The 9,927-nt window shown below is 33.2% G+C and overlaps 1 long non-coding RNA gene across 1 annotated transcript; it reads right to left on the bottom strand.

The window, feature by feature from the left end:
• Window positions 1-1,126: 1,126 nt before the first annotated feature.
• On the bottom strand, window positions 1,127-6,398 carry LOC136810451 (uncharacterized). Its single transcript, XR_010847107.1, has 3 exons — window positions 5,533-6,398; window positions 5,173-5,214; window positions 1,127-2,846 (listed from the first exon to the last, which is right to left on the bottom strand). It is a non-coding gene; the product is annotated as an uncharacterized lncRNA (long non-coding RNA).
• Between the last annotated feature and the right edge of the window lie 3,529 nt (window positions 6,399-9,927).

Genomic DNA, 9,927 nt, shown 5'->3' with positions numbered 1-9,927 from the left:
TTCTAGTCGTTGAAATTCAGAAAAGAGACGCAACTTCACCCCTTCGATTCTTTTTATTTGGAGCTAGATTTTTTGTATATGGGTCTGTTTTCAACGACTAAGTTTACTAGTCTAGTTGGGAGGTAGTTCCTGAGATATTCGCGAAAAACCGCCAATCTTCAAACTTTTTTGCAACTTTGTTTTTTTTATTTGAGTAATCTCGATTCTGATTGGTCGAAATAGGTGTTTCCACATACATCCGACTTTATTGTGTTTGGACTCTGTTTCTTCTGGTTTTTTTCTGGTATTGTATGATTTGATTAAGATCTGGACATTTTTTTCTGTTCTTGTTTAATGTTTGGAATCAACACTGACTAATCGAGTCTCGTTTCGATTAATTACGTAATCCTTGAGATTACGTGTCAACCCAATCTGAATTGCTGTATAGAGATTCCAGACTCGTCTCTATTTGTGGAAACCTTCTTGGCACAGGTCACCCAGGCCTTCTGATATTTTCATTTCTACAAAAAAATCCACTTGTGGTTCACAAATCCACTTGTGGTCCCGCAAAAATCTTAATTTCAAACATTAAAAAAACTCTCTTTTTTCTCATTAAGTTAAAAAATGGCTGGTATAGCCGACAAAATCCCAAAAGAAAAAAATTCAGAAAATTCTTCAAAAAACTCAAAAGAAGACTTCTTTTCAGCCCTGATCTAGAAACCACAATAAAACGCATTCGCGACGAAACAACTGAAACTGAAAAAACCACATTCGTTTATGCAAAATATTAACACTATGAAAACGAACAAGATGATACCGCAGAAATTCAAAAAAGAATCGGCAATGACATAAAGGTCTTAGGATCAAAACAACTACAACCCAACGGATATCTTGTAAAAGTTTACGACTCAGACCTACAAAAACTATTTTCAGAAAACAAAGCATACATCACTCCCACTGCAAACACAATAAATAAAAAAAAGCCTTTTATCAACAAAATAGACAAAATTCACGACACAGCAGAACTTGAAAAAAAATTATTCTACTGTTGTAAACAAATTGCAGAAAGTTTTAAAGAAAATAATCTGATAAACGTTTTTATGACATATAACAAAAAAAACATTTTTATAAGAAATTTCGACCCCATCTCAAATTACATATCTCAGTGCAAATCATTTCATAAATTTAATCACAACAATTAATTGTAAAACCAAAACAGAAAATGCACAAAAACAGATTGTAACAATCAATGCACAGAAGAAGAACGAAAATGCATAAACTGTGAAGGAGACCACAGTCCATATTAAAAATACCCCAAATATCTCGAAATCATGAAAGAGACATCATGAAATCAGAAAAAAGCGCATAGAAAAACAAAAAATAGAAAAAATCGCAACCAGAATAACAAAAACAAGTCTAAACGAAATCGGTCTAAAATATTCAGAAATTGCAACAATCAATACATCACATGAAAACAAAATCACATCTAACGAAACTAAAATCACAAAACACCAAATTTGTATCATCAAAGCCTCTTGTCGTCCGTTTGTTCTTGTATTAGAGAGAAGGTAAAGACTTATGGCAGCGTTAGTAAGATGTAAATGAATCCATTTCATTTTTCAGGAAACGTCCGACGGTGCTGTGATGCAATATCTGAGGAAGAAGATTTCCAGAACTTGACAATACCTTAAATTGATCCAATGAGATTCCCTGGTTCATGCAGGTTAAAAGCTGTACAAACCTATACAATTTGAGTTTTGCTGCAAATGTAATGATTGGTGAGACTGCTGTTAAACATGTTGTTCAATACCATGCTCCAAACAGCTCTATTTATGGATTTACAGCCATGTCAAGATTCGTTATCGTGCGAAATGTTCCTCAAAATTTTGATATAAAGGAATTCTTTTGCAAGCTTAAGATACTGATGGACAGTAAGTCGAATAAAGAAATTATGTGGCAGCACTAAGATCTCCCTTGGAAACTCACCGGACTTCACCACATACACTGACTGGAAAAAGACATGGGAGATGACAACCTATTTGTTCAGACGATACCATCAATTCCAACTGTAAACATTAACGATGATATTCAGTCACAGATTCACACACTTTTCACAGAAGCAAAAGGAATGCCCGATTGGTCAGATCCTACTCAAACATTAGATGCCTACTTTCTTTATTCTGGGCAAAATACACGATTTTCCGAGAAGATGGGCTAATTTGAAATTGTTCTGATAGGATAAAGATTGGGAAATTTATCGTTCTTTATTTAATTCTTTTGTTGCGAATTTGGAACTTTCTCCCCTCGTTTCACTTCACTCAATTAGCATAAATTAGCATAACAGACGGAAAGAGTCTGGTGAACCGAAAGGAACCAACTATACACACAATGATATGACACCAACAGACGAATATGATAGATAGTTTGATCCTTCTTTTCTCTGAAGTTTCCACCAAATGAGCTTTTAAAACATGTGAAGCTTTTGAAATGCTAGGCTTCTTAAATATCAACACTTCTCCGTTACATTGCTCTAAGGTTTTCGTCCTGACCTTCCAGCGCAGCTGCTTTTGAATTCAAATTTTTCCCTTTGCATTTAGCAATAATAGCTCTATTTAAAGTAACAGTCTTTTAATATTAATTTATTATTGACAAGTGTACCCCTTGTACCCCTTAAATAAATAAAAATTTGCTAAATTAAAAAAGAAAGTAGGACTTTCTTACAAAACCAGTCACAAAATTCCAATCTTTCACTGGATAACAGCAAGACTTTCAGATGATTTGTGGCTTGCGAAGGCAACATGACGTGATTTTTGTGCTAATTTTCGAACTTCCCGCTGACGTTGCCATTTGAAAGGCGTCCTCAATTCCTAAGGGAAGAATTTAGTATTTTTTTATATATCATAGATAACTAATGCTGTGGTCCAAACTACAGTAATCAGCAGAAAAAGCGGACACATTTTTATATAAAGTGAAATCCTCATGATTTATGCAAAATTTTATGACTTGTATACTTAATATTTCAGTCTTAACAAGTGATACTTTTATGGACCTACCTGATTATCAAAACTAATCAATGAACATTGAAGCAATGAAACGCATAAGACATAACTGGACAAAACAAAAAAATATATAACGAAAGCATATCTATTGATAGAAATTATCAACACTATTGAAAAAGACTTTTGAAAAAGAAAAAAAAAGCTATTAAACGCTTTTCTTTATAAAACAATCCACTATCCGAAAAATGCACAAGATAGGGTTTCTAGAAAACTTAAATCATCGCGCTCTACCGTGACATTTTCTTCTTTTATAAAAAATATAATAAAAATAATAATTTGGCTAAGAACATTGATCTATGCTTATAAATAGTGATTCTTATAGATAAAGATTCGTTTTTCAGCCAAAAAAATAATAAGTGTTTCTAGAAAACTCAAACCATTGCCCCCACCGTGACTTTTTCATCTTAAACAAGTGATACTTTTATGGACCTACCTGGTTATGCATTTAACACATATATAATTGATATCTACGTGAGCGTGACCATTAAACAATCATTCAGAACACAAATAGTGACGATCTATTGAAATATTCTTTCATACTCAAGACTTCGCGAGCAAAAAAATATATCTCATCAAAAAATTCAGTAATGTTAAGAACATTGATGTATGCTTATTAATAGTGATTCTTATAGATAAAGAAGCGTTTTTTGAGCTGAAAAATTCTTAAAATGTTTTTTCCCAAAAATCGAGCTCCGTCACATTCGAGGGTTTAAAGTTATGCATCTTTGTGCAAAAAATCATAAAGAATGAAAGGGCCAATCTCGAGAAAAGCTAATACCTAAGTAATTGATAATGTGCTTCTAAAAATATATCAAATTTAGCCAGTTTTTCTATACAAACACGCCAAGCAACCAAAATTTCATGTCGAAACACACATATTCTATAAAAGTAAGCCCTCATGAGCAAAAAAATCATCTATCTTATAAAGAAATTGAATAATTTGACTAAGAACATCGATGTACGCTTATTAATAGTGATTCTTATAGATAAACATGCGTTTTTTTAGCCAACAAAATTTTTTTGCAAAAATCTGCTTGAACCATCTTTTACCTATGATGGTACTTTCATGCAAAAAATCAGAAAAAATTTATGATCCAATTTTTCATAAAGCCCAAAAAAACCGTTTTTCAGCCGTTTTTTGGCCCAAATTTGCGAACAGACGAACGAACACAGGTTAATTTATAGGACCTCCACTCCACCGGGGTAGGTCCAACAATCCACTATCCAAAAAATTTACAGCTTATAAATAAGGTTTCTAGAAAACTCAAACCATCACGCTCTACCGTGACATTTTTTTTTAAATTTGGCTAAGAACATTGATCTATGCTTATAAATAGTGATTCTTATAGATAAAGATTCGTTTTTCAGCCAAAAAAAATAATAAGTATTTCTAGAAAACTCAAACCATTGCCCTAAACCGTGACATTTTCATCTTAAAAAAAGTAATAAAAATAATAATATGACTACAAGAACATTGATCTATGCTTATAAATAGCAATTCTTATGGATAAAGATTCGTTTTGTGAGCCGAAAATTTTTTTTTGTGAAAATCTGCTTGAGCCATCTTTTACCAATGATGGTACCCTACTTTCATGCAAAAAGTCAGAAAAAATTAACGATCCAATTTCTCATGAAGTCTTAAAAACCCTCTTTTTAGCAATTTTTGGCTGAAATTTGCCCAAAATTTTTTTTTTTGGAAAATTGGGCTCGTCATATTTTGGCCACTACCATTCTGCACCTTTGTGCCAAAAATCAAAAGATTCCTATGATTCAATCCTGAGACAAGTTGGTAACAGACGAACGAACGGACGAACAAACACAGGTATAGGACCCCCACCCCATTGGGGTAGGTCCAAAAACCTATTCAATCATCTTGGGAATTGAATATCTATTGATTGAACAGAGAATTTTAACCTTATTTCAATTTAAGCCCAGTTTAGATATAGTTTTGAGAATTTTACTTTATATATAAAAATGGTTCCACATTTTTGGACACACTGTAAGTATTTTCATTTTTCTCAATAAATTAGCCCTGAGTGACTCTCAAATTGTAATGGATTCCAAGGAAGAAACAATGTACTATTATACAGAAAAGCGAGAAGAAAATTTGCAAACTTTTAACATTGTATCATACCTTATCATGAAACCACCATTCCAAAACAAGGAAGTGAAGCCCCTGTAAATACAAGATAAGTTTGGTTGAGTGAAAATCTGGATAAGTAAAACTTGCTAGCTAAGTCTATATTCCCTTTATTGCACTTAGATATCATGATTGGACAAGAATTTAATTCAATACTAGGCTCAGGTTCATTATTTTTTTAATTATTCAAAGAGCCTAATTTTAGCAAGGATGAAAAACTTGTTCCCAGGTATAAATAATTTTACAGACTCAGGACACTTATTTTGGTACTAGGAATGCAACTGAAAGAAGTAAGTTGTAATTCAAGCAGTTTGTGTATGAAATAAGGATATCTTCCATTGAAGAATAGCTTACCAACAATAAATGGAAAACGCTATCAACAAGCACAAGTTTTGGTTGAACAGCATTAAATTCGACAAGGGCAAAGTTTATATTATTCGACAAAAACACAGTAAAGATAACTGATGTCATAAAAATGTTTCTTAAACGGTTAGCTTGTGATAGTCTGGTAAACCCATCGCTGAAGCTCAGGTCGAGGCTTCTAAAATTCAAAATTTGCTGTGTCAAAATGGTGATCGTTGAACCGAATCCAATCAAAGCTGTGAATCCCATCAGCACCAAAAGAATGACCTTGACGTAGGTGCGATCAAACATTTGTTGGGTCCATTGTTTGTCTTTTGAGTAACACTCTGATATAAATAGCACAACTAATATTGTTGGTACAATCACAACAGAATAATATCTCCAGTGGATCTTTCCTTTCCCATGTCTCTGTAATGCATAAACTACATCTCTTACAGCTCTCAAATATAGTGCAACTTTCATGCAGTAAAACATAAGACTAAAGTAAATCATCATGATCTGAAGTGCTACATTTGTTCCAAAATCGGAGTTTCGGATCTTAAGAGAGTTCAAAGCAGCCAAAACAAATATTTGTCTACCAATATAGAATATCATTAACATGGAATACAGTATGACAGTTGGTTTTTTTCTTGGCCAATTGATAAGGTGTTGTATAGAACTCAGTTGATCCAGGTTGAGTAAAAATATTGTACATGCAATGGAGGTGAAGCCCAATGATAATCCATTACAAATATTTGCCAAAAGAAGTGTCTCCTCACTCAAAGTTATAAAACCTTTGATCAGTAGTAACTCCATTAAAGACAAATTCTTGTGTGCATCACAGTTTAATCATTGTTGCATTATCTCTTACATGGTTAAAATCTAAAAAGAATAAGATTTATTATTCAGTTATTAAGATAGGTTATTGATCCAGGCCTGGCATGGCAAGGACCCCACCCATGTAAAAGGCTCAAAGTGCAAACGTGCATCAGCCAGTAACTGGATTAGTATACAAATTAATCAAGAATAATCAAAATTAAATAAGAGGTCATCCACCTGCGTAAGGGTAAATCTGAAAACCACCCAATCACAAAACACCAGAATCAAGGCATGAACACATAAAAAATGACAAGCTTTTCTCAATGGGCCCAATAATCTTAGTCTTTGGATTAGAAGGAACAGCATTTAGCAATTTTATCTAAATTTAACTTAGAGCTTCTCTGTATTCAGTTTCATTAAATTTCTTGTCCTTACACGCTGTCTCGAGGGATACTGAGCACTCCCATTGAGTTTGAAGCTATTTGAAGCCATGAAGGGGCTAGAGAGAAGGCTACATGAATCCCCTCTGATATATTTTGATATAAAGGATGCCTGTCATGTATAAAATTCCTGTCCGAGAACACCTGTCTTTGATTTTTTGAGTTTAAAAACTTTATTAGCTTGATTAGTAGGTTTTATACAATAGATCTTTAAATTTCATTAAATTTGAATTAAAAACTTAAATGGCCAGAGGTTGATACAAACATTGGATTTCTAAACCTTTTTAAAGAAAATTGAAACAGGTTACCCCAGATTTAGCGTTACTAGTATAACTAGCTCATGTTATAACCCTGAAAATGTGCTTATGGCCCCTTGTATGAGAAAAAAGATTGAGTTAGCTTTGGAGAGTGAGCTTTGGAGAGTTGATTAATTCTAAGCATAGGGATTGTTTTTCATTTCTCTTCTCTCATTATAATGATTTTTACATGCTGATTTGGAGAAGAGATTTGAATCTACAAAGTAGATAATAAGTAGTAGGTAATAAATTTCATTGGTCTTGGGTCTTAACAGTCTACTTGTTTTTACTCTTAGTTGTGTATCCAAAGTTATTACACTTTTACCACAAACCTTCAGTCTCCCTTATCACAATTTACTGAAACCCCTGAGAAAAAGCTAAAAAGATGAGAATGATTTTCCTGTTAAAAGTTAAACCCCTTAAAAAAATTCTGTTGCACTATTTTGAAATTTCCATTGGCCTGACTTCTGGAAAATTAAAAAAAAACTACATCGAACACTGAAATGTACTATCCAAAAAGGAGGAACATCTGTCATGTGATTCAACGCAAGGAAGAAAACAAAACCTTAGTTCGGAAGGGATCACTCCCTAGTCTCTATTGCAACCCCCCTTACTCTAGGTTCTACATCCTTTCAAAATTTGATGGAACCCCCCCCCCTCAAAGTCAGTGTCATCAGTATTTTCTTTCCCCACTTTCAAAACATTATGCACCACTCATATTAACTAAAATGATGATAGCATATTCACTCTTGAAAAGAGGTGCTTTTGACAGTTAGAGGAAGCAGTTGAATTTTTCATCTGATCAAAATCAGTTTTTATCAGACACAAACAAAAGAAATCTAGAAAAAAAGACAAAAGAAAATGTTTGTCAAGAAAATATCCAAGCAAATATCTCAAGACTGCAACCATGGGTTGTCATGAAACTTTCACAAGCAAACCTTAATGGTTAAGGAAGACTTTGAAGAATCATCTCACCCCATAGATGCAAAATGAAAAAAATAAAGAATGTTTGAAAATTTTCTTATAAAGAAACGCTTCTAAACTATCGGGTGCGCCACAAAAAAGTTTCTCTCTTTGAAACAAATTTTCTCGGAAATTGCATAATTTTCATTTTTCCTATTTCATTGGAAAGAAGAAAGATAAACTTAAATTTTAATAGGTCATTTATTAAATTCGATTCATTAGATCAAAAGTTATGCTCGATTGAATAACAAAGTTACTTTCAGGAAGTACTTGAAACGTTAAAAATCAACCTATCAAATCATGGTTGGTCTATCTTGTTAAAAGGAATGTATGTGGATTGGTTTTTAATCAGCATGGTCACACTTTCTTGCTTCAAAAGGATTACATATTTTCAAAAATCAGTCAAAAGTGAACTACTTCTACTAACCTACTAACTAACTGTTTGAGTCTATTTGTAATACCCCTTCTGAAAATTGGTTCAAACAGGGTCACACTTATTTAAGATGAAAAATCCAGCATTTTTGGTCAAAAACATCCTTTTTTCCAGGTATTTTCAGCTGGAATATGTACCTTTTTCCACCCCCTACTTGAAAATCTAGATGGAATTTTAGTCTGAAAATTTTTGTGTTGAAAGTACGATTCCTACAAAATGGTTTTCCTCCAATAATCTATACATTAAGGTATGTGTACACCTTTTTTCCGACTTTTTGTCCAAAAAAAATTTTTCAGTCAAAGTGGAAGAAAAGTTACTGGATTTCATTTTGGTAAAATCGCGATCTTAAAATCTTTTTTTGATCCAGAGTTTTAACCATTTAAATTTCAAAACAAAGTTCGTCTTATGATGGATTATTTAATCAAATAATTGTCTCTTTCGGAAACAACAAAGAGAAAAGAGAGAATTCAGCTGATGTTTATTCTCACCTCTATTGAATAGTAATATTTTTGATACATTTCACTGATTACTCAAATAAACAGCAATCATCTCGTTAAAAATTTCAAATTGATGTAGAATAAACCAGCTGCGCTGGAAGCTCCGGCTTAAGAGATTAAAAGATGTGAAAGATGAGCTTGTTGAGTTAGTTGTGTTAGAACGTTGCCCACAAACTGCTAATCAGAGCAGATCAGAAAGCAAAGTAATAATTCTATTGCAGAGCGAGTACGAGAAATAATCTTAACGAATAAATAAACCAGCTGGTAGTTTAGCTCTTCTAAGTGATTACATATGCACTTTCTTGCCTAAAGAACCAACCCCACCCCCCAACTCAACCTCGACTAAAAAGTTCAAAATTGGAGCTAAAGGAGATAAACATTTAGAAGTCAATATTTCCAAGTTCTTGATTTGATTGTCCAGATAAAATTTCGGGGAGAAAAATAGCCTAAATTAGAGGCCACGGGCTTTTAGCTAAGCATTATTTTTTCTGTTGGGATAATACTTGGGGGAGAGTAGGATAAACCAATTAAAATGGTACAATAGTGTGTATGTAATAAATAGTGGTATACTTGGAAAAAAACCTGTTTTGGGTTTGAAAAATCTTCAAAAGGAACGGTCACCCCAGCCAATGAAATTACGACAAAGTCCAAAAAATATCATTTCTGGTTATAACACTGTGAAAATCAAATTTACACAGGAATTGTGTTTTATTATCCTTTACTGAATTCCCATAGTGATATGTTTGTAAAAAATCTGTGTCGGGTTTGAAAAATCAAAGGAACGGTCGCCAGCCGCGATGAAATTACAGGAATGTGTGTTTTAGTATCCTTTATTGAATTCTCATAGTGATATGTTTGTAAAATATCTGTGTTGGGTTTGAAAAATCAAAAGGAACGGTCGCCAGCCGCGATGAAATTACCCTCAACTGCTCCAACTTGGGACTATCTTACGCAACATG

The sequence above is a fragment of the Clytia hemisphaerica genome, unplaced genomic scaffold (assembly GCF_902728285.1).
Source record: "Clytia hemisphaerica strain Z4C2 unplaced genomic scaffold, Clytia hemisphaerica genome assembly, whole genome shotgun sequence".
Lineage (NCBI taxonomy): Eukaryota > Metazoa > Cnidaria > Hydrozoa > Leptothecata > Clytiidae > Clytia > Clytia hemisphaerica.
This window is presented reverse-complemented; position numbering and strand designations above follow the sequence as displayed.